Here is a 7936-nt window from a genome sequence, read left to right as displayed (position 1 = left end):
CTTGTGGGCAGAGAATATATCTTCCACCTCTAACGTACTCTCAAAGTGTTTGATGTAGTGTTCTGCACACTGTAGACAGTCAGATAGTACTGATCAATCAAATCAATTGATGCTATTGATTGCTCGCTTACTGTGTGTACAGCAGTGTACTGAAAGCTTGGGAAAGTACAGTACCACAGAGTTGGAAGTCATGCTTCCTGCCCACCAGGAACTTACAGTCTAGAGGGGGAGACAGACATTAAAATAAATTCTGGATATGTGTATAAGTGCTATGGGGCTGAGGGAGGGATAAATATCAAGGGCCTAAAGGGTACAGATCCAAGTGTGTAAATGACAAGGGCAGAAGAGGGAGTTGGGGAAATGAAGACTCAGTCAGGGAAGGCTTCATGGGAGAAGTTGTGAGTTTAGTTAGGAGAGCTTTTAAGGTGCAGAGAGTGGTGGTCTGTCAGATATGAAGCGGGAAGGAGTTCCAAACTAGAGGGAGGACGTGGGCAAAGGGGATGGTGGTAAGGAGACTGAGGTACAGGCATTGGAGGAGTGAAGCATGTAGACTGGATGGTAGTAGGAAATTAGCAAGGTAAGAGAGGAGTGGGGAGAACTGAGTTCTTTAAATCCAACAGTACGGAGTTTCTATTTGCAGATGCAGAGGTGGATAAGCAGCCACTGGAGGTTTTTAAGGAGTGAGAATAATAATAATGATGGTATTTGTTAAGTGCTTACAATGTAGCAAGCACTGTTCTAAGCACTGAAAAAACATGGACTGAACTTTTTTTAGAAAAATGAGCCTGGCAGCAGGGTGAAGTATGGACTGGAGTGGGGAGAGACAGGAGGCAGGGAGGTCAGCTAGGAAACTGATGCAGTAATCAGTATGGGATAGAATAAGCACTTGGGTCAACGTGGCAGCAGTCAATCATATTTATTGAGTGTTTACTGTGTGCAGAGCACTGTACTAAGTGCTGGGGAGAGTGCAATATAACAATAAACACACATCCTCTGGTAGTGGTTCAAATGGAGGGGAGAGGGCAGATTTTAGCGATGTCATGAAAGTAGAACCAACAGGATTTGGTGACGGATTGAATATGTGGGTTGAATGACAGAGTTGAGTCAAGGATAATGGGAGATTTTTTGAACTGCAAAACAAAATATAAAAACTCTATTCCTTCAGTGATTCTCTTCCACAGTGGATTGAAAGAGAATATATTAAAATGATTGGATTCTTCTAGATAAAAATATATTCACAGATAATGTTACTGCATATCATAAACAGATGGCGTATTCCTAGAAAATAACCCAGAATCTACTGAAGGAGAACAAGTCGCATTAACCTAGTACTCCCCGTTGGAGGAAGGGCTTGTGATTGAAAATAACTTTCCTGCTCTTCCATTTATCAGTACAAAGTTGCTCATAGTATCACTCTTTGTTGTATACACTACATCCTGATGCTCATCCTGGGGAAGAAACAAACTATAGGTCATATCCTCTTATTACAGTGTCTCTGAGCTGTTAGCACGATTGCAACAAAAATAAATGCCTTACACCATACTCCTTTTAAATAGAAACTACCGTGCAGGCCTTTATTTGACAGAACTTAACTGAGATAGTCTCTTTCAATTCTGTTTAATTTTAGAACAGCAGCCGTTGGGAAAAAAAAAGACTCCAGAAGATTTGAAAAATGGTCCTCTGATTGGTCCCGAGTTTAGTTCCTGGCTCTTGGAATGAACTCTCTGTGACTCCGTAAGTTTCCTGTTTGGAAATTTTTAATTTTAGAGAATTACTTTGATGAATGAGTTGAACTGATGTGGGGCTAGTTACGCATCCTTTCTTCACCAATGGGCTAAAGGTGGCAAAGGTAGGCTAGCACAGAAGAAAGGGAATTAAAGAACTAGAACACGCCTCTTGTTCACAGAAAACAATCAATCGTATTTACTGAGAATTAAATGTGTGCAGAGCACTGTAGTAAGGACTAGGGAAAATACAAGATAATAGAGTTGGTAGACATGTTCACTGCCCATAAAGATTTTATACTATAGAGAAACCAGGCCTAGTGGCAAGAGTCCAGGCTTGGAAGTCAGAGGTTGCGAGTTCTAATCCCCACTCTGCCACTTGTCTGTTTTGTGACCTCAGGCAAGTCGCTTCACTTCTCTGTGCCTCAGTTCCCTCATCTGCTAAAATGGGGTTTGAGACTGTGAGCCCCATATGGGACAGGGACCGCGTCCAACTTGATTGCCTTGTATATACCCCGGTACTTAGAACAGTGCTTGGCACATAGTAAGCGCTTAACAAATACCATTATTATTATTATTATTATTAATTTCACAGCAACATATAAATATCTCAGTAGTCACAAAACTAACAAAAATTCCAGTTATGAAAATATGTCCTATATCAGAATATCAGCTAACTCAGTGATTCTTGTTGAGCAAATATTAGCAAAAAAACTACCCTTGCTTTGTACAGTTACTTAGTGAAAATAGGCTTACAATGGGTAGGATTGAGCATATGCCTAACAGTACATCACAAACGATGAGATGTCATCTGCATTGGCAGGTGTCTGTATCTTGGATAGAGGCCTCTATTCAGACAGTAATTTACATTGGCAGGTGGAAAACACACTGTGTTTCTTCAGTCCCACGATACTGAAAAGACTTAAAATGATTCACAGATCAGCTATCATCAGAGAGTATTAGAAGGAAAATGAATGAGAAACTCATCTGCAGTCAAAAACGAAGGGGTTCTTGGAATCAGATAGCATTGTATTGCAGAAGCAGTGGTGGATAGAGTACGGGCTTTGGAGTCAGAAGGTCATGGGTTCAAATCCCAATTCCACACTTGTCTGCTGTGTGACCTTGGGCAAGTTACTTCACTTTCCTGTGCCTCAGTTACTTCATCTTTAAAATGGGGATTGAGACTGAGAGTCCCACGTGGGACAGGGACTGTGTCCAACCCGATTTACTTGTATCCACCCTAGCACTTAGTACAGTGCTTAACAAATACTATTGAATTATGAAACAAGCAAACAAGTAAGAGGGGAAGAATGCATTAGGTAGGGTGATAGTGGTATGATTTTAATGTTATATTTAAAAAAAATCTTTCATCAAAAATACTGAGGTGATTTGTAATAATATCTTGGTTTTTACCTTCCTTTCTTACTTGTTATAGGACAAATCGGAAGGGTGTTACCCTTTGTGCTCCATGATTTGGGAGTATTCGGTTGCTTTTCATTATTCATCCCTCCTTTCCTCCCATGTAATTGCCATTCTTGAACTAAATGAGAAATTAGCAACCTCTTTCTAAATTAGTGGTAGTTGCACTCCTATGAACCATCTGGTGGAAGCTGGAAAAGGAAAATGAATGTAAGCACAAAAGTAACCAGTCTCCCTCAATCTAAATAATGGGCTCTTTTCCTACTACACTAAAAATTAAGAATTCCAAAGACAGCTCCCCAAATCCTGCCTATTCTAGAATTAGGCTGAATGGATATTTTCCTTTGGTAAAAGAAAATAAATACAATTGATTAATTGATTGAACTAGCGAAGTTTACTAAGTGAGAGTAACTGAGGATGTTCTTTCCATGGAACTTCGTTTAATGATCATTCATACATAAAATGGTTATTCAAAATGAATTTCAAAAATCTTCCCCTGACATTTGACAGAAGTGACCTATTACCTTAGCCTGGCTTCAAAAGACATATCCAGAGCTGCCATCTAAGGGTGACTTCAAATCAGATGTTTTCCATCATAACATACTTAAGAGGTACTGCTATTACTCCTGAGCTAACCACACACGTCAAACAGTAATCATGCACTGATTTCTGTTCTAATGCACACTGTAGCATGAAATAAATTGCATTCCATCTTGTTGACACATCATGCTTCAGCTGCTGGTGTGGCAAGTTATTTCTTCATTGAAGCTGATCTATGAAACGTCTGGTTTTAAGAGACAGATGATCCTATTACTGTTTTCTTGACAGTGCCCATGATAGCCCCTCTAAGTCACTGGGAAAGGTCAGATCTCAAATTCTGAAGATTCTCAAATGAACAATAGTGCAGCAAGTTATAACATGGAGTAGTTTCCTGAGCATATCTATTAAGGTGGCTTCATATTCATAAACATCTAGCCTATGATTTCTGTAGGGAATGGATAAAAATTGTATCATACCTTCATAATTTCTGCACATGAAACTGGTCCATTGCTGATACAGGAAAGAGAGAAATCAGATAAACTGATGAGCCCTGAATTGTGAACAAGTCAGTACATGAGAGAGAAGATTTATTACCTAATTTGTTTTCCTTGCTGGCTCTGTTTAAATGTCTTGTATAGAGTTGCATTTGACTGTTAAAATTATGGTGGGAAAGAGATCATCATGATAGTTTGCTAAGGCAACATGATCTTTTAGACACTAAAAGTCTTTCCTAAGACTCCTGTTTCTCAGGGAGGGAGAAAGGCCCTGGTTCATTCACAAATATATAATTGGAAAAAAAACACAAAGTCACTTCCAACCCCTTCTTAATTCTTCCAGCATTTTCTCTGCCAAGCAGTTTTAACAGTTGTTTCTTTTTTGATCACAAGAGCCGTCTTTTGAGTCTTGATGGCAATAAAGTGCAGAGCGGTAACTCATTAATATTCCTGCCACTGAATGGATGAATCAGCTAATTGGAAAAATGACCTACTGCAGTGCCTGGCCACTAAAACTAGTTCCTTGGAGTTTAATAGCTAAATTTAATATATTAATGTTCTTTACAATACTCTACATTTATAAGACATCTTTTCTCTGGAAAATTCCATACATGTTTAAGCTTACTGTGTACAGGGCTCTGTGACTTGCTCCACAAAGCTGCGCTTAAACAATGTTTCTTTAAAGGAGGATCTAATGAAATTTCTTTGAATCCTGTAAGTGTTTATTATTTAGCAGTTATAGACCAGAACAGTACATGTTGTGATGTCATTTTCATGCTGAACTTTATCATACAAAATCGTCTCAGATTGGAACCCCTTGTAATTTTTCTTACAACTTCTTCCATTTCAATAAATCTTGTTTTCTTGTTCCTTCATTCATATTTTCTTCTCTTTGTAGGAATCCTTTTACTTTCCTTAATCATTCTAATTTTTAAATTTAGTCTGTGACTATTGTCAGTAGTAGTAATGATGGAATTTATTGAGGGCCTACTGAGAGTGGCACTCTATTAAGGACTAGTTCAATTATAACAGAATCGGAGCACATGTTCCCTGCCTACAAAGAGTTGATAATCTAATTGGGTTGTGCAATTCCATGCTACTTAGTCAAGAATGTCAGCCTTCACTACCCTGCCAGTTACAATGGATTTTCATTTCCAGAGATTTTCAGTTCCAGAGTCTCCTTTCCCTGTCCAATTCATAGAGACTACTCACTGATTCCTGAAAAATGGTTGACCAGTTTTCATATTTATAGATGAAGTAATACTTTCAATTCACCTGCCTGAGACTTCACCATGCGGCCTGAAACAGAAATGCTTAGGTTTCCACTGGCCAATCTACACTGTCAAATTGAAGCAGTTATTTCTGTGTGAGTCTGGAATGGCTGTGTAGAGGGCTCCTAAGACAGTTGGTACAATGGTTTGCTTCTGCTGTGGAGTATGAATGATGGGAGCATTTATGAATGACTGATTAATCCTAAATGCTCTGAATTCTAGTTTATTTAACTGTGGATTTGATTGGAAGAGGTGAGAGAATAATCACTAATTTGCATTTTAGAGTTAGAGCAGGGTTTTGCAGGTGAGTAATCACTCCTTTGCAACATTCCTTGCTACTCATTTCAACTTCTCTGCCATATGACCTTGGGAAAGCCTCTAAACTTCTCTGTGCCTCAGTTACCTCATCTTTCAAATGGGAATTAATCTTACTCTCTCCGGCTTAGACTGTGAGTTCCATGTGGGACAGGGCCTGTCCAATCGGATTGTCTTGTATATATCCCAGCGCTTAGTGCATTGGTTGGCACAAAGAACTTAGCAAATATCATAAATACAAACAAGCAAACAATTATAGTCAAGTCAAAAATAGGGACATGATTGAAAGGTGACTTGGAAATGTTTTTACTCTGCTACCTGGATCATTTTTCTACAAAAACGTTCAGTCCGTGTTTTCCCACTCCTCAGGAACCTCCATTTATTTGTTCATTCATTTATTGTCATATTTATTGAGCACTTACTGTGTGCAGAGCACTAAGTGCTTGGGAGAGTACAGTATAACAATAAACAGACACATTCCCTGCCCACAACAAGTGGTTGCCCAACCACCTCCACAATAAACAGAAACTCCTTACCACTGGCTTTAAAGCACTCATTCACCTTGTCCCCTTCTACACCACCTCGCTGCTTTCTCACTATAACCCAGGCCACACACTTCACTCTCTAGGTGCCACCCTACTCACTGTACTCTGATCGTGCCTGTCCTGCTGCCAGTCTCTCGTCCATGGCCTGCCTCTGTCCTGGAACGTCCTCCCATCCCCTTCTGCATTGCTCTGATTTGCTCCCTTCATTCATCCCTTCCTCCATCCCATAGCACTTACGTGCATATCTGTAATTTATTTATTTATTTATTTATTTAAATGTCCATTTCCCCCTCTTGACTATAAGCTCATTGAGGGCAGGGAATATGTCTACCAACTCTGTTATATTGTTATATTGTAGTCTCCCAAGCACTTAGTACAATGTTCTTCACTCAGTAAGTGTTCAATAAATATGGCTGATTGATTGATTCAAATACAATAGTAGCAATAGTAATACAGCTGTGAAAGTGGCTGTGTTTTGGACATCTGTAACTATGGGAAAAAAACCCATATAAAATGGCAGGGAATTCCTAATCCATCCCCTAGATGGTACCCAGTCCACATGGCTCCACTTTGTGGTAGCCTTGCTTTTATTCCCCAGCAGCCCCTTCGTGACCTGGGCTCACCCTTGTGATTCCCGAGTCACTGTTGTCCCAAACTTGTCCCACTTTGTGAGAGGAGAGGAGTTAAAACAAAATATTCCTCTAGTTCCAGTGCATTCAGATCAGAATTCTCAAGCCCAGATTTAACCGGCCATTAAACTGCAGTGCCCCCAGCCGAATGTCTGAATGGCCAGACTGAATGATGAAAAGTATGGAGAAATATAAAATGCTGATGCCGAAATACAGAGCATGTCCACATGGAAATGGAATGAAGTTCCTCATTTGCTTAAAAGAGGGATTTGCAGCTATTTTTTCCTCTCCAAGGGAAAGAGAATCATTCTAAAGGACAACCTTGCAGTTAATTATTGCAGTACACATTCATATAGTGATAGATTCTGTGACCAGAGTCATTCAGCTGAAGAAAATTAATGCAGTAAAAGTCCATGTGCATTGCCTTGGTGCTTTGGGAATGAAAAGTAAGGTTATAATTTTAAGACTCATAGAATGAAATTGAGGCATAAAAAATGACAGACACAGGCAGTGTGCAAGGAGGAGCATTTATTTCACCTGTATGCAAAAGGTCTAACAATGAATGCTGAGCTAACACAAAAAATAGTTCCATTCAAAAATAAAAGCTGAAACTGCAGATACATAGTTAGTCATCAAGTTGAAGGTAATTATTGAGCACTCATTATTTGCACCGTATTTTATGTGGGTGACTCAACTGCATAACCACATAAAATTCATAACTATCAAAAAGTGTTTTCTTTTATAATGCGCTAGTTTAATTTAAAAAAACTTAGGCCCTCCCAACTGATTTAGAAACTTATGTCACTGGTTATTCATAAGTAACACTGTGAATCTAATGAATATTTTGTTCATTTCCTCAGGAAATGCTGATGCTCATATGGTGTATTTTAGCTGTATATAGCTCTGGATAGACTATAGCCCTCCATAAACTATTTACCTCTCCTCTCCTACTGCTGAGCAAGATGGGTTAGAATCATTATTCACTTGCTTGAGGAACAA

The 7936-nt window shown here is 39.2% G+C and overlaps 1 long non-coding RNA gene across 2 annotated transcripts in view; it reads left to right on the top strand.

Moving 5' to 3' along the window:
- The first annotated feature begins 1632 nt into the window (after positions 1 to 1632).
- The window catches only part of LOC103171017, a 122240-nt gene continuing 115936 nt past the window's right edge, over positions 1633 to 7936 (top strand). For both annotated transcript variants that reach the window (XR_003762085.1, XR_486542.3), the window contains exon 1: positions 1633 to 1734. This is a non-coding gene — a long non-coding RNA (uncharacterized LOC103171017). The remainder of the gene's footprint in view (positions 1735 to 7936) is intronic.

This window comes from Ornithorhynchus anatinus, chromosome 9 (genome assembly GCF_004115215.2).
Source record: "Ornithorhynchus anatinus isolate Pmale09 chromosome 9, mOrnAna1.pri.v4, whole genome shotgun sequence".
NCBI classification, from domain to species: Eukaryota; Metazoa; Chordata; class Mammalia; order Monotremata; family Ornithorhynchidae; genus Ornithorhynchus; species Ornithorhynchus anatinus.
The sequence above is the reverse complement of the archived record's forward strand: the minus strand, read 5'-3'. Positions and strand labels throughout refer to the sequence as shown.